General features: G+C 41.2%; 2 long non-coding RNA genes across 2 annotated transcripts in view; one reads left to right on the top strand and one right to left on the bottom strand.

Moving 5' to 3' along the window:
* The window catches only part of LOC309635822, a 65288-nt gene extending 49657 nt beyond the window's left edge, over positions 1-15631 (bottom strand). The window contains exon 1 of the long non-coding RNA XR_014249044.1: positions 1132-15631. This is a non-coding gene — a long non-coding RNA (uncharacterized lncRNA). The remainder of the gene's footprint in view (positions 1-1131) is intronic.
* The window catches only part of LOC309635815, a 15980-nt gene continuing 6395 nt past the window's right edge, over positions 15628-25212 (top strand). Inside the window, exon 1 of the long non-coding RNA XR_014249036.1 lies at positions 15628-25035. This is a non-coding gene — a long non-coding RNA (uncharacterized lncRNA). The remainder of the gene's footprint in view (positions 25036-25212) is intronic.

Genomic DNA, 25212 nt, shown 5'->3' with positions numbered 1-25212 from the left:
AACTAACCAGTTTTCCAAAGAACTCTGGTTTATTTTTGGTGAGCAATAGTATTCAAAGACCACATTCTGCAGCCCCACTTTATTGCTTTTATTGAGCTTTGGCATGAGAGTTCCTTTGACTAAAAGGTTTTGCTACTTAAACATTTCTTTGAAAGTCACTTGTCTTTGGAAGAAAAAATTAATAAAGGGTTAATATGGAACGTAGAACGAGTTCCTAAAAAGTGATTCAAAATACAAATAATAGAAATATGAGCAAAATATTTGAATAGGCAATTAGAAGAAAAGAAAATACAGATGTACAATAAACACAGAAAAATGTTCAACCTTCTAGCTGTCAGAGAATTACAAACTAAATCGCTAATGAGGTACTAGTTTTCAGCCTTCAATTCAACAAAAATGTAAAAATTTGAGAGTTACTGTTTAAGTGGTGCCAGAGGTAACAAAAATAGATACTCTCAAATACTGATATTGGGAATGTTAATTGATCCAACTTCTTTTGGAAAGTAAAATTTTTAATGTGCATAGCCTTTGACTTCATAGTTCCTTTTTTAGGAATCAGCCTACAGAAATGAAAGCATACATATCATACACATGGATTTTTGTTGCAGCAATGTTTGCAACAGAATTTTTAAAAATAAACACATGTCCACTAGTAAGGCACTGGTTGAAATTATGATATACACTATAGAATGTTATGCAGCTATTTTTAAAATATTATAAATTTACATCTACCCATATATAAACATATTCTACAATATCCATAGTTTCAGACTAATAATATATGTAGAAAGATCCCACCTATGTATGCATATACACATGTACACGTAATAGAGACACAGAGAGAGAGAGAAGAGAGACAGAACTCAGAAAAGAGGCACTGCAAAATGTTGAGACGTTATTTTTGGTAAGTGGAATGGAAACTTTTAATTTCATATTATTGTTAATAGAGAGTGGTGACAATAGAAAGTGGTGACAATATGAGTAGTTTTAATTCTTTTTTGGTTTTCAATATAGCAACCCCCCAAGAAAAAACCCTACATTATTAGCACCAGTTGAGACAATATCATTTATCAAAGAGCTTGACATGAATTAGTCAAATTCCTTCTTCATAAACTCATTACAGGTACTTACGGGAAAGCGTTGTGCTCGAGGGTAATTGTTACTCACTTCCACCTTGGTATTTGCACCCTTATTTAACTTCTACGGCCTCAAAGCCTCTGTGATGATAGTAAGAAGAGCAGTTCCTCAAGGCACCCCTTTCCTTGCACTGAGGTGCCTTTCTGTACCATGGCTTCTTTCTGCTCAGGTCTCTGGGAACCCGTTCCTGACAAAATTGTTGCCTCTCAAAACCGCGGGAGCTTCCGAGGACGGGGTGCTGCGTGGTGTTGCGAAACTGTAAATCCGTAAATTGTTGCTGGTTTCCTGGGACTTTCCCAGTGACACACTGTCGCCGATCCCCATGGACCAGTCAAATGAGGTTCTTACCAAGACGTTGCGGAAATTGTTAAGAAGAGTGTAAAACATAATCAGAAGCATAGGAAGGGCTAGTGGCTGGCGTTAAGTTTAATGCTCTCCATTAGGTGCGTAATAGCCTGCCCCCGCTTCCCCTCCAAGTCCCGTAAATCTTCTGCAGGGCAAGGTGGATGTGTGGCTCCTCATCCTCCTTGAATGTTTACAGAGCCCTTGATCTTCCCATATGAGGCCGGTCTCGCCCAACCCCGCAAGGACGTGGATCAGGATCACAGTCTCAATACAGAGAATTAAACACTGCACTGCAGGTTAAGCCGCTTCCTTAAGTCCCCTTAAGTTCCCAAATGTTGACATTCCTATCGATATTTGATCTCGTCCTTCTTGCCGTTCCTAGGTCAAAAAATCCTCAGATATCTCCCTTTTGCCTTATCATTAGTGTCGTCATCTCATTGCCAGTCACCTCTGAGTTCCAAACCCCAGTCCATTTATAGAATACCAGCCACTCGCAAAATCACACATTTGTCTAATGCCATTCCTATTCTTTTCGCAAGACTGCACAAGTTGCCTCCAGCTCTTAAAGGAAAGGCCATGTAAGTCATTCCTTTGAATTTATTGGAGCACCTGCTCTGTTCCAGGTGCTGTCTCTGTCCAAGCTGTCCAGTCTTGTAGGGCATTGGGGCATTCGGGATGTGGAAGGAAACTCAGTTGCAAGCTGGTTCAGCCCCTTATTAAAAGCCTGAAGAAGTCGTTAGGTGGCCCTGACTTGCAGCATATTGTAAAGCTCATATCCAAGATCAGAGCATAGTGGTCAGGGCTAGAGCCACACTAAAATGTGGTTCTCCTGACTTGGTCTACACATATACTTTACTCCACCATGTAAATTCAGCTTCCTCTCTAGCCTTTCCTTGTATTTAAACATTTTTAGGTTTTCTCTGTCCTTTTGGTTCAGACTCACTTCCAATATTTCCTTCCTTCCTATAAGCATTCCCCAATACCATTTTTTCCCCAGCAAAACTCTTTAGGGTCTTTATTCCTTTTATGATGATATGGCTGAGGGTGATGCTAAACAACAGAAAAAACTGTGGCTTCTGGGGATGCCTTCCCCTTTGCATATCTGGAAAATAGCAAACTCCTACTTATCCTTCAGTACCCTACTCAAGTATTATGTCCCCTTTTAGCTTTCCCTGCCATACCTGTCATCCTTTGCTGGGCAGAGTTATTTTCCTTCATTTGTGCTACAGTTATTTTTAACATGTTGGTCTCTCCTGCTAGACTAAGAACTCTCTGAGCAAGTGACCACATCTCATTCCATTAGCACCCCTGGGACCCAGTACAGCGTTTGGCTTACGAAAAGCACTTGGTAAATGCTTGTAGAAAGAAAATAAAATCAATATCTACTATCTCTCCTAATGAACTTTTTATTTCCCCCAATATTTATTTCCTGTCTAATTTATAATATCTGTACAGCACTGAATAGTTTCTGATTTTAAATGCTACATGCTATCTAAATGTGGTTGGTGTTAAAACACGTATAATTATGCAGCATCTTCAAAGAATGGGGTGTTTCACATAATAAAATTTTCAGAAGCTTCTTTTCAGCAATAGTATTTCCTTATTTTAATTAATTGTTGATAACCTTTGTAAAGAGCATTGTAGACTTCCCTGCTTCCTTAAACAGAGTACAATGATTATAATGTATTGTTTTCCTGATGACTTAGGCAACCTTATGCGTCCCAGTTATTGTTCTCTGATATCATATAATGAAGCCCTTGAGGGCCATTGAAGCAAGTAGAGCTGTTGGCCTCCACACCAGAAGACCTGCAGGTTTCTGTGTTTTCAGTGCTTGAGTCTTGTTCTAGAGCTTTATGTTCCCTTATTCAAAGTTTAATTGTCACTCTGTTACATCAAAAAGTGAGACCAGCCTCTCCTTATTCATATTGTGCTTTCCGGAAGTCATTGTTGACTTTGATGAACTGGTTAAAAAGCAAGGGCTTTTTGACAGCTTCTTGGCACTAGTTTCTGCTCTCTAAGTAAGAAGGGCATTACTTATGTGAGAACAGCCCGTCAGCAACAGAACAGGAAAAATGTTAAGTGTTGGGTGCAGGGCTCATGGGATGAGAAGAGTTGGGACATGAGAGAACAGAAACATTCTGTAGGATTCCAAGGGGGAGAAAAGACAGACCTGTCCAATGAACTGCCCAAATGTTTTCACTCACAAAATTTCTACCTCTCGCCCTCCAACATTTCCCAATTCTTGCACCATGGCTAGCATCACTAAGTCATCTTGTCTTTCTTTCCTATTGGAGAAAGCCTTACAATATTTCAAGCATTGGTCTCCAGAAAGCCACTATCAGTCAGTTAAAGATGGCATTAGACTGTACACCTATTTGATCTTCCAGAAGAAGGAAGACAAACTTCACCTATAGAAGGGAAATTTTTCGTATAGTCAATCTAATAAATAGTTCTGCCTCAAAAAACAAAATAACTACCATTTATTGGGTGTTTGCCGTGTGCCAAGCAATGTCGCAACCATTTTATATCTCATTTAAAGTTCACAATCACTCTGTGACATGGGCAACATTATTTTCGTGCTTCGCAAATGAGAAAACAAAGGCCCAAATAACTTCCAAAGGACACAGAGCTAGTAAGTATGGCACTGAGATTTGAACCTAGGGTCTGGACTACCTCAAAGTCCATGGCCTCAAACCCAATGCTATACCTCTTTTCAAGGGAGGTGCATTTCCCATCACTAAAGATGTTCAAACACAGACTGAACACCCACTTGGCAGGGATATTATAGAAGGGATTCAAGTATCATATGAAGCTAAACTAATGACCATATAAATCCCTTGCAATTCTGACAGGCTTGTATTTCCATTTGTTCCTTGACAATTACTTATGTGAGACAAAGCCTCATGAATCCCAAATATCAGTAGACAATTTAAGAGGTATCTCTGTGTTTGTAGTTTTAAGACAATGCATAGGAGGACATTGTTAGTGATGTTTATCTAAGAGAAGCCTATATTTATCGGTTTCTTTTACCAAAAAAATATGATGAGCTAAAGCAGGTCATTAACTGAGAGCTAGAGAGTTGAACATAATCTAAAGCTGGCTGGGTTGGGGTAGAACCACAGAAAGTTACGGCTGAGTTGCAAAAGACCTTGGAATCATTAAGTGGTTGTCCAGTGTCTGCTTTACTCCTTTATGAGACAAATACTCATTCAATGCCGTTATAACAGGGATCAATGTTGGACCCTGGGGGTGCAGTAAAGGTTCAGACAGACATGACCCTGCTTCAGAGAGCTGCAGTCTGCTGGAGGCCGCCACTTCTGTATCAGGGCAGCTCCAAGTGTGAGCTCAGGTAATTTATGAGCCCTGGCCTCCCCTTGGAGGATCTCCCCAAAATATATCTCTTCTACATGATCATACATCATCTGCTAAAAGTCATCTGTAATATCTCCTTCAGGTCTTATTTTTGGGGGCTGAGCCCTCCCAATATGTCAACCATCTCTCTCACATGATATAGTTTCTAGACTGCCTGCCATCCAGAAGGCCCTGCCCTGGTTCCATGTCAACAAATAGATTTAGGATACCATATTCCAATTGTGTTTTGACCAATAAAGAGTATTGCTAAGCCTGCCTTTTCCTGCATTAGTTTTCCTACTTTTTTTTTTTTTTTTTATGACCCAAGAAGAGAACAAGCAGGGTAGCAGATAACATTCCTAGTAATAAAAACTACCACCCATTAAGGACCTACCATGTGCCAGGCCCTATGTCAAGAACTTTCCTGGCCTTAACTCCCTCATTCTCAATTATATTTCCACTTTAAATATGAGAAAACTAGTTACATGGCTAGTAAGTACTGAAACTGAGATTCAGAACTTAAAAACTTAAAGGTTTGCTATCTCCCGAGGTCAAGGTCTGCATCAAGTGCTGTCAATCAGAGATCATACCTTCTCTGTCCTGACACTTGGAAAAAGAAAAACTTCCATGATATTCATTAAGGGGGAAGTGCCTCAATCTCCCTGCAAAGCATTCTCCCCCTTCCCAAACCTTCATTTACTCAAGCAGCAAATGGGGCTTCTTCTCTTACTTATTTGCCTCACAAATATTTACTGAGTAAATACTATGGAACAGGTACCATTCTAGGTTCTGGGGATCAAGGGATTAATATTTACTGAGTAAATACTATGGAACAGGTACCATCCTAGGTTCTGGGGATCAAGGGATTAACAGAACCGCCTAGGTTCCTACTCTCAAGTACCTACAGAGATAAATAATAAATAAATAAACATCTAGTAATGCTTTTGGGAAGTGATACATGCTCTAGAGAAAAGTAAAGCAGAGTAAGGAGAAAGAGGACAGGGGTTGGTATTTGCGATGTACCCAGGATTTTGTTACTATTCGAGTATGGTGAGGCCAACAAATCAGGAGATGGTTGTCATTGAAAAGATAGTTTGCCACTCACAGTTTCAAGAGGAAGGCGCACACCACACCATGGAACGCCACGCAGAGAAGCGCCAGCCTCCGTGAGGAGGAAGACAGAGCAAGGGGAAACAGTGGCAAAAGACTTCTTTGTGATTTTAGCGGGAAGGAATGGGTGAGGCCGGATAAGCAGCTGAGCAGTTGTGGGATTGCATAGTTGAATAATTTTGGTGGGCTCTGGCCTATAAGGGTGATCTCTACTACCTGGCCCTGGGTGACTTAGGGCAGGGGATAGTGTCTGAGAGGATAGGAACTTGACAAAAGGAGGTGGGTGGGGATCTGACTCGGGTTGGTTGGCTTGCATATCAAAGGCATTTTAAAATATAGAAAATAAAAGGCATGATCAATGCAATTGGGGAAAGGCAATTTCCTTTCCTCTGTGGACTGCTCAGGGAAGAAGTAGGAACTGAGCAAAGGCGTGTAGGAGGTGAACTCTGGGGAGGAGCCGTAGACAAAGAGAAGAGCCAACACCAGAGGCTACAGGGAACAAGTCTGGAGGGCCAGTGTTGGGGGAGGGGAGTGTGTGAGGGGGAGGATGAAGGAGTCGGACCACTCAGAGCTCTGAAGGTCACGCGAGAGAGTGCGACCTGTCTTCTGAATGTGAAGGGAAGCCATTGGAGGGGATTTGGGGTTTGCTGGTTTGCATGTTGATGTCTCATTATAAAAAATTTCAAACATTTACAAAACTAGAGAAAAGAGTATAAAAAATCCCCATATTCTCATTACCCAGCTGTAACAATCGTGAACTCAGATGGCCTAATTCCATATAAACCTATGTCCCAAACCCCGATATTATACAGAAAGAAATCCTAGATATCATGTCATTTTATATATAAATGTTTCACCGTATATCTCTAAAAGATAACTCTTTTTTTTTAAAAAAAGCATGATCATAATATCATAATCATACCTAAAAAACAAAAATAATTCCTTAATATCATCAAATATTCATCATGTTTTTCCCTCCATGATTTTCATTTAAGTAAGATCCACATCAAGTCCCCATATCTGTCTCATAAGCCTCTTTTCATCTATAGGGTCCTTCACCCCCACTCCCTCCACCAGCGCCGAGGGTGAGCAACCATCCCAGTTTGCCTAGGACTGAGGGGCTTTCCAGGATGCTAGACTTTCAGTACTAAAACCAGAAGAGTCCTGGACAAACAGGTGCAAGTTTGTCCCCCTCTTTCTTCCACCCCTTGCTATTTATTTACTGAAGTAGCCACGTTATTTGTCCTGTAGCATTTCCCATTGTCTGCTAAACGCTTTCTCGTGTCATGTAACGTGTACCTCTATCCCTTGTATTTCTTCTAAATTGGCAGTGAGCTCTAGAAGCTAAATTGGATTCACGTTTAATATTTTGGCAGGAAAACTTCATAGGTGGTAGTATGTACATCCACACATGATGTAAGGTTGTCTCTTTTTTGTCTGATCTTAGCAGCCATTGATGATTGTTACCTAGACATGTTTTTTCACTAGAGAGTTTTTAAGTGGTACTTTTCTAATCCTATCATTGCTTCTTTATTTAGTAGCAGAAATACTTTTATAAAGAGAAACTTTCTCATCCATACTTGCTTACCCTGAGGTACAGTCAGTAGAGGGTTCTGAGAGGGGAATGTTTTTCTAAACATCACTCTGGCTGCTGTGTGACAGCAGACTGTCAGGGATTAAAAATAGAATTGAGAAAACTCTTAGGAGGTTAACCCAGTGTTCTAGGAAAGAGACGATAATGGTTTTAACTTGGGCAGAACTAGTGGAGATGAGAAAAAGTGGTCAGATTCGGGATGGAGAGCCAACGCTGATGCGTTGGATGTAAAGTGTGAAGGAAGATTGAAGAGACAAGAAGGACCTCAAGGTTCTGAGAAACTGAGTGGGTGATGGTGACATTTACTGAGATGGGGAGAACTTGAGAAACAAAGCTCACCTAAAGGTGCCTCTTTTTGTGTGATGTCACATGACCTTTTGAATTTTGTAAGCTCTGGTGCATTAAATCAAATGTGAGGTGTAGGCCAGCAGATATCACTGGGGGAAAGAAGAAAAACACACTTTTCCATGCTTCTCAGTAGGAATATGTGATACACTCTATCAATATTGGTGTGGGGAGTGAGTGAGGGATGTGGGTGAGTACATTCATAGATTTATTTGTAAACTTATTTACATTAAATGAGCTTACGAGTACCCACCATGGGTAGGAGACCATCTTGGGGAGAGGAAGTGGTACTGAGCTATGTAAAATGTCACAAGACAGAGGTAAAAGTAGCTCAGAGGTGGACAACATTTTACCCTTAAGGAAGCCCTTTCACATCATCTCCTGAATCCTGCAGCAACCTCATGAGTTAGGCAGGGCAGGTAGTATTCGCTCCATTCTAGAAATGAGGAAACTGAGGTTTGGAGAAGATAAGTGATTTTCCCGTAGTCCCACTGCTTATAAACCAGAGTGAATGAAGCTTCACATCCACGTCTTTTGACTTCGGGGCCTTTGAGTATTTGGGAGCTTCTTGCTTAACCAAAAGCAAGTGGCGGACATCAGGCTTCAGTGGGATAGTTACTTCAGGCATTAGTCTTTCCGTGGCCCCTCTTCAGAAGCCATGGTATGAATGACCGTTCTCACCCACCAGTGTCTTAGACCAAAAGTGGACACTCCTTCCCCACACTCTGATCCAAGCCCCCAACCCAGTTGCTCATCTTCACTGGGAACGTCTTCCCTGGAAGGTCAACGTCTATCAGAAACAGCTGTTTTGGTTTTCTTTTATAATGTACCATTTATTTCCCTCTAATTTTGAAAAGTATTACAAATTTGTTGTTTTTAAAAATGGAAAATACTCCCTCAATTCAAAGATAAACGTGGTTAACACTGTGCTGTAAGTCATCTGGAACTATATAATACAGATGTTTCCATAACTAACTCTACGTACATGGGCATCATAATGCTCTTCTGTCTTATAGCCTGCTTTTTTCACTTCATATATCATGAGCGTGTTCCCAACCATTAAATATTTATCAAAATATTATGTTTGCTTCTTCAGAGTAAGTTTAGCCTACCATATGGAAGCAACATTGTATAGTCAGCCATTTCCTTTTTGACGGCACTGGCCAATTTCACTTGTTTTCTTTTCCTTTTAACTTTGCTCATAAAGGAACAGGTTCACATGCACCCCAATGTTTGTCATACACTTGACTTGTTTCCCTATCCCTAATTCCATACATCTGACCAATCCCTTAGTCTTGCTGCCTTAACTCCTTCCTTCTTGCCCTCTGTCTTCTCCCCCTCCAGGTCAGGCCCTCCCACCTCTCCCCCCTGTTGAGTGCACTCAATTAATTTATTCCAAGTAAGTAAGGTTCCTTGTGTGCTTGATCTCAAACCTGTCCTACATTGCTTCTCAGTCTCATTTCTTGAGATTGACGTCATCTGATCATCCACTTTTGATCATTTACTGATTGTCTACATGCTATGCATTTTCACGTATGTGACCTCATTTGATCTTCCCACAAACTGGCCATGGTAGACAGTCGGTATTTTGCCTCCTACTAGCATTCACTCTTCTTTCATCTCATAACCTTACTCCAGTTATTCTTTGTAGAGCCACCCACCCCTTAACACCAAGACCAAGTGATCTGGGTGGAGTGAGGGGTGCTAATAGCACATAGCAGTGAATGGGCATCTCACCAAGACTGAAGCCAAAGAGCATCTCACATTGCCCAAGACACAGCAGTTGCTTCAGAGATGAGCACGTGACCAAATGAGCCAATGAGAGGCAAAGAAAAATATAGCTGGGCTGCTAAGATAGATGTACATTCTCTTCCCCAGGAAATGTACTGCCAGAACCACTACAACCATTTGCCCACCTGAACCTCCCAACGACGCCAACGAAGAGGAAGGCAGAGCTGAGAGAGGGGAGACATGAGTCATGATGATGTTGCAGAAGCTGCAGACACACCTGGGCTTGAAGCCACTGATCTGGACTTGTCACTCACATGAGCAAATCAACTCCTTTTTCTTACAAACTAAAAGAGTCTTAATCCATATACCTATTAAGGAGGTATTATTGGAAATTAGTGTAAATTAAGACTCCATAATATTACTTTAGGCAAATTATAGCTAATAAACAGCACAGCTAAGATTAGAATTTGGGATTTCCTAACTCTATACTTTGCTGTTCTCAGTAGTCATGAGATTATAACCTGTTAACAACGTGGATAAGGGAAAATACACACAAACACATGCATGCGCAAATCTCTGAACCTTACCATGAGATTTTAAATGATCTCTGTGAGTCTTTCTGCTCCTCTCTCCAATCAAGATATACTGTTACACTAGAGAACTCTGAAGGTCTGCCTCACACAGTACAGAAGAATAGTCCTGAAAATGTGAGTACTTATTTACTTTTTATTAGTCAAACTTTATTGTGTAGACATATTCTTTATTCAAAGGGATTTTATGGTGATCCTTCTTCTGCAAAGTGAAGAATCTTAATGTCAAAAGTAAATTAGTGCCATAATTTAAATCTGGGCATCAATCAATCAGGATTGCCTAAAAATAAATCTGGTTTTACAGTTTAAAGAGAAAGGGAATCCTGACAACATGCAGATCATATGTAAAAAAAAAAAAAAAAAAAAAAAAAAGAGCATTTTTTTTACTCTCTGTTTCAGGTGTTTGGACAAATAGATCATTCAAAGTATGCAAAATGCCTCCAAAGATCTCACAGGGTAGAGATCCTCAACTGTTTAAGAAAAACTTGATAAAATCTTCTATGGGGACAATTGACTTATCTTGCAGGTATTCACTTAAAAAAATTTTTTTTTGATCATCTACTAAATTCTAAGGACTCTGTTAGGTTCTTGGGAAATGATATAAAGCAACAACGAGAGAGACTGCTCTCAGGGAGCTTATGGTGTAAAACATGCCTTCTGTGTGTGGTGCTGGAAACTGGGTATACAGAGAGAAATAAAACTGTAATCACCCCTGCCCTCACGGGGCTTGACCAAGTACAGTACTTCTAAACTGTTTTTGTTGTTTCACTCCATTATTAGAAAACTCTTGATGCATCCCTAATAAATGTATATTTACTTGTTTGTAAATTTTATACTTGCTCCACTTTCAAATATGTGTAGTTGAAAGCACACGTGCACACACACACACACACACACACACACACATACAACCAGAAAGCAAAAAGGATGAGACCAAAATTTAATATAAAGAGTTCTGATATTTCCCTCCCACATCCCTCTTTGGAGACCACTAGTGCAGTGGGCTGGGCTTCCATTGTCCAAGTACTGCCCTAACTTGAGTTCCAGCTCCCTTTAGGCACTGTCAAGGATTGACCTTTCCTCTGGAGCTAGGGCTGGGTGGAGTATTTCTTATTCCCGTTTAGGGAGCCACCAATCAATGCCTGGCCACCATCACAGATCCTGTCTGGGATTTGCAGACTCCTACAAACCACTTGTGAAATCAGTGCAACCAGGATCAAATCAGACATGTGACTGACTGAGATTTCACTTTTCAACCATTGGCTTTGGCATTGGGTAGACACACTGCTTGAGTGAATATTCCTCATGAAATATCTCACTCACATACCAAAGATAGCTGGTTATTGACCAGTGCCAGAAAACTCAAGGACTAAGAAAGATCTCAGTGCCTTCTCTCCAGAAATTCATTACCTGGACAAGGCTGGCTGCACACTCCAGCCAGACCTTCAATTATGAAGCATCAGTATATCTTGTCACCCTCTATTTCCAAGGCTAAATTGTACAGCCCATGAACTCCAAGAAAACGGTGTTTCCTCACACCAGTTTCTACTCATATGCCTGCAAATTAATTCAGCCAACATTTATTGAGTGCCTACCTTGAACAAGACACAACTAATAGGAATTTATTTTTGCCCAATGACCTAAGCCAACAGAGATATGTGGGTTAAGAGACTCGGTTATATACAGAGCCCCTAACTTTAAGAAAATTATTTCCCGGAAAATGATTGCTAAGTGTTGTTTGCGTGTCCATCCCCTGGCATCATTGTGAGCATACATTAGCAACCAGCAGCATGCTTCATTCCCGCACACGCTAATAAAAAATGATTGCTTGTCTTTCTGAAACCAAACCAATTATTCTTGTTTTTGTTGAATGGAAATTTAGCTTGTGTTTAGTGACAGAGTAACTAAATCAGTCTTATTTGGAACCCAAGCGTCAATGTGGATCCTCTCGCTTTGCTGACAGGAAATGTAACCCAGATAGCTTATTTGATAAAACAGGGCTATTTTGGCTTTGAAACAAAAAACTCCACCCTTGCGACTTCAGAGCAAATGAACCACGCGTCCCCACCTCCATCTCTTTCTTTCCCCAGCGTCTGCCCTAACGCAGCCCATTACGAGGCAACATTTTACACAACCAGCAGTATCAGCTCTGAGCTGGTGTACACACGCCTACCTGATTGCATATCACCATTTCAGAACTGCTGCCTAATCACATTTTTTCAGGCTGTGTGAACAAAATAGTGTTTCTTTAATTACGTGAACTCTTTATTTTTGATATTTTAATGACATTTTAGAAGATAGAACGGCCGCTTCTCTTAGATCGGGTGGTATTAATCAGGTGTGACAGCTAGTTATTTGATACATTTTTAAATCCCACTTGTATTTTCACCAGAGTAATCTGGGACCTGATTTCTCAGTCCTGGGTCTGTAATGTCACTTGTGTTTCTGCCCATAATGAGCAAAATAATTGAACCAAATTAGCACTATCTATAATTCAGTGCTAGCTCAGAGGTCTTTTTTTTTTTTTTTTAATGAAATTAAAAAGCATTCTCCCCTCAGGATAAATGTTAATAAATAGAGGTCTGTAGGATCTACATTCTTTACTGAGTGTTGGTCCAACATACGTCTTTCCCCCGGGAGCTGCACCCAGCCGCCGAGCTGTAAACACGGCTGGCCCATTTCTCCACTGAGTGTGTGTCTTGTGCTGGGGAGTTGCTCTGACACACGTGCAGACTCTTTTACCTGGGTCATGACGCTGGGGACCATTTAGTGCATCTTAGATGCTGTTTGGGGATCACAGAGTATTAGCGTCGGGTACGACCTGGGCTTGTGCTTTAATTGTTAATCTGTTTGTCTCTCTGGTGGACCGAACAGAGAGGCCCCAGAGGGCAGGCCTGAGCGGCCTAGACCTCATCGGACTGTGTAGCCTCTGCAGCCAGCACTGTATTGGAGGCACTTGACCAGAAGCCATACCGTTCGTAAGCGTTTTTGTGAAATGCAAAATATAAATATTGCTCCGTCCTTTCATTTTACAGAGGAAGATGATGAGGCCCAGAGTAGACTTGATCAAAGTCACAAGGCAAATATACTTGAATTCCATTCTCAATTCCCAGGCCCGTGTTCCATTTACTACATAGTAGCCTCTACCTATGAAGCTGAATGTCCGAATGTTCAGTCAATAGTCAGAACTACAGAGCAGAGTTTCTCAAACTTGCACGTGCATATGAATCACACAGGGAGCTCATTAAAATGCAGATTCTGATTCGGTAGCTTTAGAGGGGGGCCAAGACACTGCCTGTCTCACAAGCTCCAGGTGATGCTGGACTCTGGTCTGTGGACCACATTTGAATAGTGAGGCCGTAGCACAAAGTGAGTGATCCTGCTGGCCCTGGGGTCAGACTGCCAGGGTTCAGATCCTGACTCTGCTGCTTTCTGTATGTTCCTCTACACCAGGCACAGCACTGCTACTATCTGCCAGCTTCCACACTGTGAAGTCCACAGGGACCAGGTGAACAAAGCAGACTGTAGGGCATGCAGGCAGTTGAGGAAAACCAGAAAATACATGTTCTTTCTAAGGTAGTGGCTGCTCTTTACATCGTGGGAACAAGGGTCCTTTGCTGCCACATCTTCTGAATTTTCATAGAAATCTTTGCATCATGAATTTCATATTTGGGGAAGGAAGTGATGAAGATAGATGATAGAAAGATAGATACATAGATAGATATTTGGGTGATATCTCAAAATTTTTTTCAGTTGGCAACGACTTAAAAACATTTTTGAACACCTTGCAAGGTGTTCCACCCATGGGCTACATCCTGCCCCTAGTTTGCTACTTCTTTACAAACAAGTTCTCATTTAATCTTCAAAACAACCCCATGAGGTAAATGAGTATTATTATGATTACCGTTTACCATAGAGGATACAGGCTTAGAACCACTCAGTAAATCACACCCAGCATGTAGATTTAGGCAGAGGCCAGGACTCAAGCCAGGAATGACTGATTCCAAAGCCCCCTCACTACACAGCCATGGCGACTGTCACCAAGTCCTGCCCAAATCTCCCCAGTCTCTTAAATGCCCCCTGGTCCATGGCTGATGTGCTGTGTTCCAGCAAAAGGGAGAAGACGCCTATAACCATTAAAAGGAGTTTCCCTCTAGGCCAATCCACTTGGCCCAGAAGATCAAACTTGCAACACGGACCTCCTGAGCACTGTGCTGTCTCATTCCCACCACGAGCTCTTCCCTCACACTCTCTGGAGGTAATGGGATGAAGTAACCGAATCACCACCTTGAATCTTGGCACTGCAAGCCACTTAACATCTAAATGTCAATTTGCCATATGCCTACCTCACTGGGCCAGTGTGAGAGCTAAATAGAGCCGTGTTCATAAAACATCTAAACCAGGCCTCCAAGTGATGCTCCGTACATCCCCACCACATGTGTATAGACTCCCTGTAGCCTCCCAGGGCATCACTCCCAGGACCTGAACATGGAATCCAAACGATCCTTGTACGTCAGGAGATCTGACTCACAAGGTACCTTTCTCGGTAGCTAGTGGGGACGAAATCTCAGGCCACTGGAGCAGTGCCTGATGCCCCCGGGTACTCCCTCCTAGTCCCCTGCTTCCACCTTCTCTTCCTCCACCACCAGCACCTCCATTCTACCACCAAAGGTGATGCACCACAGGTGGAAAAGCCTCGACTTTGGAGAAAAGAGCAGCCTGGTTTGGGACCTGGTCTGCCCCGGCTGTGCCACCTCAGTTATATCCCATAACCTATTGGAAGTTCAGTATCTCCAATTGAGAATGAGAATCATAAGCCCCATCTCCTAAATGTTCTTTTTGTTTTTTCAGAAAATAAATAAGATGATGCATGTAAAGTGCCTGGTACATAGTACTCACTTTGCAAATTTAAGTTCCTTAACCTCTCCCCTTTTATTCCTGTATCACCTCTGGCCAACCTTGCCCCAGGTCACTGGGTGAATAGTGAGCAGATCATGCCAAACCTATAAACACTCCTTTTCTTAGCTTTGAAAAAAGAGGTAGCATCTTGTGAAGAAGGCAGAATTATACCACATTCAGCCCTGGACTGGGAATTGAAAACTCAGATATTTATAAACAATCCATGGAAGTGCAGACTATCGTTAACCCCACTTTAAGGATGGGGAAACTGAGGTTTCGAGAGGTTAAATCACTTTCTCAAAATCACTCTACTCTCAACGAGGACTCAGAGAGTCTCCTTCCTCAGTGGATACACACCGCAGCAAATCATCCTACTACCTAAGGTCTCGGTGCCTTCATCCATCAAATCAAGATATTAGAAATATCCAGCCATGTAAGAAATTCATATTTTTGTCCTGGCCCTTAAGGGTATTTCCCATCACATTCTTCCCTGAGACTAGACCAGGATGCCGCACTGGTAAAAAGAGCCTAAGGGCAATGGCTCGCTCTCAAGCCCTCTGTTCTCAAGGCACTGTGTTAAAGACAGGTAACGTTTGGTCATCTGCCCCAGTCTCCTTTCAAGCCAGCCTGTGTGGACAGTTGGGTAGTCTCCCTCTTGGATCTGAACTATTTTCAAATGGCTCAGATTTCTAAGATGGAAAGGATCCTTTTCATAAAGATCCAGTTCAGCTTTGATCATTAAACCGTTCCCTGCTTCCCTGTCAGTTTTCACCAAAGTGGGGAAACTGAGCCAATACGTGCCCATCAGCTCAGGGGGTGGGTGCTGTGGATCGAGGCAGGGGAGACCGCCGTCTCCTCCAAGCTGCGTGAGGACACCCCGCTGGGACCGAAACCCAGGGCGAGAAGAGGTTCCTTAAATCAAATTCTGCTCCCCTCTCTCCCCCTCTCCATTCCCGGGCAGATAAACATGTAAGGTTTATGATTGGATAAAGGTTTGGTTTCATTCCAAGCATAGAAATGGGTTTAGAAGACTTCAACTTCCTGTCTCCTAACTTTCCTGACCACAAATATTTTTTATGGTAAGCCATGAAAGCAAAGGGTTATTTAATAAATTAACACTTCAAATGCCTTTGGTTCAACCCTTAGTTCTAAGCTCAATTATTGGCCTCCTGTTCATTTAGCTCAGGCAGTTCATCCTGCCTCGCCTATTTCTTAATTCCTCTGCCTAAATAGCTTTAGTTCCTATCCTTACTGTATTTTATGGTTTTACAATACTTTATTGAATTGCTGTATTGTAATATTTCTGCCATTTCCCCCGCCCCCCAAATAATCCTTTATGAAGAAGCATGGACACAGTCTGGAACGCAGTGAAGTAAACACAGCAGTCTTTGTAGCATTTTACAAATTTCTCCTGGCCTCAGAAATCACTCATCACATCTAAAAAAAACAAAAACAAAAAAACCCAAAAAAACCCAACCTAGCCCTTTGCCTGCAGGACAATGCACGGTTTTTTATTAAAAGAGGAATTTAAATTCCTTCTGTGCACAGACTGTTTTAACTATAAAGACTTCGAAAATTAATTTTTGCCTATAATCTCTTATAGATAATACTATAAAAATAGTTCCTCTTTAAGAAGCATATCTCATGCAAATATCCAAAAGCCTTTTATCTGTGTTCAAGATTTCTTGTTCTATTTCTGTCCCTTGTTCCCTTCTCTTAGCAGAAGATCAGACTTCGAGAGCCCTGGATCTCAGAACTTGCTGCTGGAAGGTAGAGCCCAGGGGCCGGCCACAGGTTGAGCTGCTGGACGGACAGACATTTTACAAGCAGAGACGCTGAGTGTCCCAGCTGAACCTCCTACTCTGTGCTGAACACTGTGCCAGGTGCTGAGGCAGAGAAGTGGAGGATTCAAAGGGCAAGAGAGACAGGGTTCCAGCCAGGAAGATCACGAAAGCACAGTGCTGGAGGAACAGACCGGGCCCGCTGTGCAGCATGAGAAGCAAGGGAAGGAGGTAACATCTTTTAAGCAGTATTGCCCCAAACTTCCCTCCCTCATCAACCACCTTCGGGATTTTTGCACATCCTACTACCACCCGTATTTTTTTTTTTTTTTTAACATTTTTCTTTAAATGATTCACTTTTTTATTTTAATGTAGATTCATCCTCAGCAATAATATTGGTTGAAGTCACTGTTTAATGTGCTTCTATATGTATTTTCAAATATATATAAATTAAGTACATGACTATTAAAATTTTTTAAATGTTTCATCTGGGCACCCCCTAAACATTACCTCAGGTATACCACCAGTCATTGCCACAGCACATGGTGGGAAACCCTTCTGTTATGGACTAAATGTGTTCCCCCTCCCCAGAGCCACATGTTGAAATCCTGATCCCCCACGTGATGGCGTGGGAGGTGCAGCCTTTGGGAGATAATTGGGTCATGAGTGTGGAGCTCTCGTGAATGAGATTAGTGCCCTTAGAAGAAGAGACAGGAGAGCTTGCTCTGGCTTTCTGCTCTCTACCAGGTGAGGACCAGCTGGCTGTCTATGAAGCAGGTAGCAGGCTCCCACCAGACACCGAATCTACCAGCCCCTTGATCTTGAACTTCTCAGCCTCCAGAACTGTGAGAAATAAATTTTTGCTATTTAAACTGCCCAATCTATGGTATTTTTGTTATAATAACCTGCCCTGATGAAGACGCCTGCCTTAAGATAGAGAAGAAACCAGGAACAGGAAGGGATGAGAAAAAGATGGCTAGGACTTGGCATGTGTGGAAAAAGAATCTCCAAGTTGTGTCTGGTGGTGATGGGGACTTCCCATCCGCATGCACACACACACACACACACACACACACACACACACACACACACCCCAAATGAAGCACTGAAGCCCGATGCTCAAGCGGCCTCCTTCCCCATCTAATGGCCTTCTGTCCCCAGAGCAGACCCCAGGAGACCTAACGCCCAGACCCTGTAAACTTATACTGTTTGACAGATTGCTGGGCCTGGATAAATCTGCCCAAATCCGTTGTGATCCACTAGATCACCTATCCAAGCACAGATCCTATCATTGTAGTCCACAGGATAGGCTTTCTTTCATTGGCAAGAAAATCAGTGCTCATTTTTACATTCAGCTGCCATCAACATGGTAAATTTATTGCCCACAAAGGATATGATACCTATGCGTGCCCCAAGTGTTGGACATTTTGATTTGCTAACTTCTAACTTCTGATGAGCTAGTTTCTGAAGTCAGCCGTGGGATCGTGAAAAGAGCCAGGTTATGGAGTCAGCCCAGACACTGACCAGATGCGTGGTCTTGGGTAAGTTACTCAAATCCTGTGACCCTCAACTTCCATATCTGTAAAATGGAGACAATGATACATACATCTAATAATTTCCTTTTTTGGTGGGGGAAGAACAAAATGCCTAGTGTACATAATAACGAAATGCCTACCATATAGTTTGAAATCACACAGTAAATACATTTTTAATATGAACTTTGCAGCCATCAGAAATGACAAAATCATAGTAATGAAGACTATACAAGCAATATCAAAAAAGTCTTAAGATAATTTTAAAATATTTCAAATATTCCAATATTTCAATTTACTGTATTACAGTGTCTGTGTGTGTGTTCCCTCTAATTTCACATAAGAAAATTTATGCATATTCATGTACAAAGACAAAAACATGGAACAATAATTTTCATGCATTAGGGCTGAGATGCAGTTTGAAATTAAGAACATTAGCTCTTAAACTGAGCTTTAATCCCAGCTAGGCCACTTCCTAAATATATTATCTTAGCTAAATTACATAGTATCTCTAAGCCTTAGTTTCCTTTTCAGAAAAATAGGGATATTAATAATAGTATCAACTTCAGAGGTTGGTTTAGCTGCTATCCGTAAATTCTGGTCTTTAGTAAATTCACAGTAAATAGTACTGTAATTAGGTGGTAGGATTATGGGGATACTTGTACCTTTTAAGAAAGGATCTCTGTTCAATAATAGAAAGTTCCAGTGGCCAAGTTACAACCGCATTCACTGAGTTTCTATTGTTCAACCCCAAAGTTGTACTGTGGGAAAGAGAGCCAAGAGCAAAGGCACCACTACCACCATAGGCTGCCTGGTCAAGGCTGAGCCACACCTGGGCCACTTGTGACCAGCCAGAGGGAAAAAGCTGCTCCTGCCACGTGGCCCAGTCAAATAGGACCTAATAATCCAGTGCTTTTTTCTCACACAGAACACATACATCTGGAATATCCCTGAGCTGTGTCTCTACCACTGCCACTTCCAATTTTACTTCAAGCTACATTGGAAAATTTTAAATCCTCTTCAATTTGGGCTGCTTTTATTTGTATTCAGACTAAGATAGAGTGTGTATGCCAGGGGACAACTTGACCATTAAAAAAAATTCTATTTGACTGCATATATTTTTATCAATTTGGGAAAGCTATCAAAGCAGGCATTTTCACTTAAAAGCTTACAAATGAGGCTGATATTATCTGGTTGGGGGAGGGCTAGGGAAATCACTAGAGCCAAAAAAAAATCCTTTTGTGTATCAGTTTCACATTGCTGTTGTCATGTACAGGATGTATATTCAAATGCGTTTGCACATTTCTAAACTGATCATACATCAAAATTAGAGCCATATTGTTCCTTTTACAGCGAAACTGTTTATATAGGAAATATTGTACCAAACATTCCCTGCCTCCACCCTGGCTTGTGACTGATTGCGGAGTGAGATAAAAGCACTTATGTCCACAAGCAGGAGAAAGCCTATATGCATGCAAGAAATCAAAAGAAGGTGTGATTTGAACACAAACACTGTTATCAACCAAAAAAATAAAAAAGTTACTAGAGTTTATGCAAATTCAGAGAAAGCAAAAAGCATATACTTATACACTGACAGTTTGAAATTTAGGGCTTGGGTTTGATAACAGTAGAATTCAGTTTGGTACAGTTTAAAACAGCCCCTGGATGCCATTTTATTTCCATGTGACCATCTGAATTAGAGTCATTTACAAGAGACAGATACGGCCCACTAAGGGGAATCCATTTCCTAATTCACTATAGGAAATGGTGATTAAAGCTGGCCACTGGTTCTTTAGTGTATTCTCTAGAAGGGCTGTGTTGGTTTCAAGTAAGTGCAGCTGAATTTTCCCCCTTCCACGCTCAGCCATTTTTTTCCATCTTCTTCTTGCTTCAAAAACTTGCTCCAAGTACAAAGTAAAGTGGGAAGTTGGCAGTTTTCCTATAAATCCGGGTTATGTTGTTAGGTCAACAAAATTGTAGATTTGATGGAGCTTAAAGGAATTTTAGAGATTATCCTATTCCACAGCTTTCAAACTTTAAATATTTTGTTAATGAAATCATACGTAGAACTCCAGTGTATAAATTAGGTTTTAACAGTATTTCACTAGTATAAATTTATTTAAACAGCAAGCAAGAAATAGTCCTAATTTTAACATTTATCTTTTATAAAGTCAAGTTAGAACGAAAATACTGATTTGATAAATCCAAAATATTGAAATATGGGATTATGTATGATAGTTAACAGTCTTATACCTGCCTCAGCATCTAGTTTGCTGCTGTTGAGAACATCATTTCTCACAGAAATAAGTAGTGTAACAGTTTTTTGTGTTTTTTTTTAATGGAATCAGGAAACTTAATTTTACAATTTCAAATGTCAGAAGACACTGTATTCCAAGGGCTTCACAAAAACAAGGTAACCTGGCCACATATGTAGAAGGATTGACAGACTTTAACATATAGAATTTGGGGGAATATAATTTTTGTTACTGCAATTCTTAAAATTGAATAGAAATGTACTTTAAAATAAAACTCAAATTAAATGGTTGCAAAACCCCTGAATATGGTTTGAAAACCACTGAGCTAGTCCAACCTCCTTATTTTAAAAATAGGGAAGCCAAGACTCAGAATGGAAACGATTTGCCCAACGACATATTGTGAAGTAAATGGCAAAGCTTCCTAAGTTACCCCTTTTTTTCTTGTGTCTCCCATCTCTCCTTCTCTGTAGATTATTCCTTGAGCACTAGAATATATATATATATATGTTTTATTATCTCCCATCTTTAAAACAAATGAACCAAACAATAAAGAAACAAAAAGCCTCAATCACCCAGTACCCCAACATCTTCATAATGTTAATACCTTTCTACTACCATGTTTTAAATTTCTTGAAAAGTGTCAACAGATGCTATTGCCTCTTTAGTCAGCTCCAATCTGACCACCCCTCCTACTCTTCCACCAATTCCCAAAGTCGATTTTCTTTTTGCTAAATTTTATTAGCCTTTCACCTACCCCAGGTTGCAAGCTTTATAACAACAGAAGTATTTGTATTTTGTTCATTAATGCATCCTGATTCCCTAACACAACGCCTCACTCATAGCAAGTGCTTAATTAACATGTGTTGAATAAATTAGTAAGTCATGTTAGAATCTCTACCATTTATGAATAAAACAGATTATCCAAAATCTCTAAGGGCAGGGTCCTATTTTCAAATAAAAATTTATAAAGAAATAAAAGAGAAAGGAGATGGTCAAAAGCAACCGCCCTTCAATTATACTGCAATAAATTTTTTTTAATTTTTTAATTTTAAAATTTAAAAGAAAGCAATTGCCCAGTAAGCACCCCTACAAAATAACCATTCAATAATCATACAAATTGTATTGTTGTAAGAAAGCAAGTTTTAGTTCGATTTTGTCACTCAGTTTTGCCTTCTCAGTTTTGTGTTTTATCAGTGTAGGTGACAAATGCTTTCATTTTCCCTAAGTCCTGCAGTTTGGAGGCTTAAATATGCCCTTTTGATTTTGCTTGTCAACCTGCTAGTTCATTTTCAAGCTCTGGTCTTTCTTGTGAAATGCAGCCAGTAGAACCAAGGCATAGCAGCGTTATTCCGTTTCCCAAACTCCCATGCTTCCAAGTAATCACAGATGACATTTTTTACCCCTCAGTATTGTATTATTTTACCTTCATATAACATGAGTTACCATCTTTCCATCCTCCAATAATAATTAATTGCTCATTACCCAGCCCCAAACAGCACGTAGTTTGGCTATACTTCAATAAGAAATGACCATAACATTCTCATGGCTTATGATGATAAAGGTTTATTTCTCATTCATATTACATGTCAGCTGCAGGACAGCTGCAGCTCTGCTCCATGCGTCTTCTTTATTCAAGCACCCAGGCTCAGGGATCAGCCCCTATTTGGGACATTTCATTCTCATGGCAGAAGGAAAAAAACACAGTGGTTCTTAAAGCTTCTACTCAGACACCGCGAATATTACCCTGCTGCTTACATTCCATTGGCCAAAGCAATTCACATGGCAAAGGCTGCAGCCAGTGAAGTTGGGATATATTCCTGCCATGGAGGGGGAGGTCCTGTAGAGGGAGAGGTTCTATAGAGATGGGAGCAGTAAAAAGGGTAGTAAATATTTTGGGAAAGAAAAAGTAATTATGCTGTCCTCTACAGTCACAATTTGAATATTAGGAATGAAAGAGTGGAGGCCCATGTTTCTAGTTTGGAGAGTAGAGCACATGGTGAAGCCATCTCTTCAGTCCAGAAGCTTAGACAGAGGAGCCAAGTGATGAAGACAAAGATTATGGATTCCATTTTGAACGTGTTGAGTTATTTATGGCTGTGAAATCTCTGAATAGAAATGCCTGTTTGGCACCTGGTTTCAAACTTGGATTTGAGAGACAAGAGCTGTGCTGAGATATAGTTCTGGAGTCACCTCCGTGTGGATTGTGGATGGAGCCACGGGTGTACGAGGAAGAGATGAAGACTTAGAAAAGTACATTCTTAGAACTCTAAATTTAGTTATCGGTGGTGAAATGAGAGCCTATGAGAGACTGAGAAGAAGAAGAAAAAGACGTATGAGAGGGCCATGTCATGGAAAGCAAGGGAAGAGATTTCAGAGACATGTCCACAATATCAAAATGCTAATAACTAATGCTAATATCTATTGCTTACTAGGTACCAACCATTGTTCTAAGTCCTTCACATATACCCTCTCAATTTACACTCACAACAGCCCTAGCAAGTAGGTTCTATTTTGTAGATGAAGAAATTGAGATAGGGAGAAGCTAGGTCACCTGCCCACAGTCATACGTAAGTAAAGGTGGAATGATGTGGAACCAAATGGTACAGCCCCAGAAATCACTCTCTACTTCAGAGGTTACGGAGGGAAGAAAAAAGAAGGTGGGAGCCTGATTGTCAAGGCTGAAGAGTGCATGGGAGGTGAAGAAATGAAGTAATGTGGGAATCCAGGGGAGAAAACAACGACGTCTGGCTGAGCTGACCAGGAAAATCTTCATCATCTTGGTAGTAAAGGTGAACATAATTTGGACGTTCTTTTCTCCATGCACTCACCCTTCCTTGTCAAAACTATAGTTTGGAATCAAGATCTTCTGAGAACTCCATCTAAAGGGCAGACCTATGGGAATTTTTTCAATCTGAGGAGGTTGTCACTTCCCCGTAATGACCATCCTGCCTTTGGATCCTGTGGCTGAGTTTGCTGGCTGGTCACCAGCGTTTCCTTTTCTCCTCGTAAACACAGCTACGTTTCCCAGGCTCCTTTGCATCAGATAAGCCACACGGCTGCGTTCTAACAATGATCTGTGGAAAGTGATGATGTGCTGCAGGCCTGGCCCATAAAGAACTCTGCTATTCAATCCCACATTCTCCTCTCCCTTTTGCTTGCCCAGCATGACCTGCACTGAGAAACCACATGTTGAGGATGGCAGCGCCTCCATTCACCTGGACACCCGAGTGATGGCACGGAGCGTCCACCCACCCTAACTAATGAGGAACATCTGCACAGGACTGTCCCATGAATGAGAACATTTTATCATGTTGAACCTCTAACATTTTAGAATTTGTTACAGCAGCTGTTACAAACATAACCAACAAAGATCTCTTTCTCTGTTAGAGCCACCTCACATTTCCATTTCTTGAATACCTTTGCATCTTCCTAGGAACTTTTTGTACATCTCTGATCTTTTGAACATCATAAATTGTATGATCTCTGGAGAAGAGATAAGAAGATAAAATCCAAATCTCTTTAGAGGAAGAGATCGTGTTTCCACATAGAATTTTACTCTAAACTCCTTTGGGCCCCTTTTCCTTTATAGACAAAGAAGAGCATGGAATAGACAGGAGGCCTAAGCCTCTTTGTAGCATAACAAGTCTGCTTCTGTGATGCAGTGACAAAGGTGTCAATGAGAGCGTGCATTGATGTAATGGAAAGGTCACCAGATTCAGAGTCAGATAACCTTATTGCACCTGCATGACTTCAGGCACATCACCTAATCCCTCAATTTCCTCATTTGTAAAATATGAATAAAGATACCTACTTTTCAGCCAATGATGTTTATTTATTCATTTAACTGACATTGCTGAAGCTCCAAATTGGTTGCAATGCCAACATGAAATGAGCGTGTATATCTGGAGGTGCTTTGTAAGCCATAAAGCACTCACCAATGGCTGACGATGCCGTCTCTATATCTCTCTAGCTAGCTACATTCCTGCTAATGTGTGTCTGTGTTTGAAACCAGTAAGAGAGCTGTGAATGTGCACTATCATTATAACCAAAGGATTCCAGTCGATCTTGGAGACTGCAAAAAAGGATTTTATAAAATGGCCCCCCATATCCCACTGGCTACTTTGCAATTTCCTCACCTAGAAACACTGGTTTCGTTCCCCTCCCCATCCTTATGTGCTGGCATCGCCAACACTAGGGCTCTTCCTCTTTTTACAGACTCTACTATTCCCTCAGTACGTCAAATAGGCAAGAAACAGAATTGCAGCCAGTGGTGAGCAGGGAGCAGAGCCCATCAGTCTGCTGCGCCATGCCAAATCACCTTCAGGGTCAGCGTTTCAACCACCAAGGCAGCTCCATCAGTATTAGGTAGGCAGATCTCATCTCCGTAATTCTCAGTAGATTTCAAGGGCATGTAGAAATCTAGAATCAAAGAGCTCTACTCTCTCATTACCACCTGCCAGGGCTACCATGGTCATTGGCAAAGAAAGCTGCTTCGCACCTCAGATTTGGGATCATTGAACGTCAGGACAGGAAGGAGGGCGA

The sequence above is a fragment of the Balaenoptera borealis genome (genome assembly GCF_965194805.1).
Source record: "Balaenoptera borealis genome assembly, chromosome: 10".
NCBI classification, from domain to species: Eukaryota; Metazoa; Chordata; class Mammalia; order Artiodactyla; family Balaenopteridae; genus Balaenoptera; species Balaenoptera borealis.
This window is presented reverse-complemented; position numbering and strand designations above follow the sequence as displayed.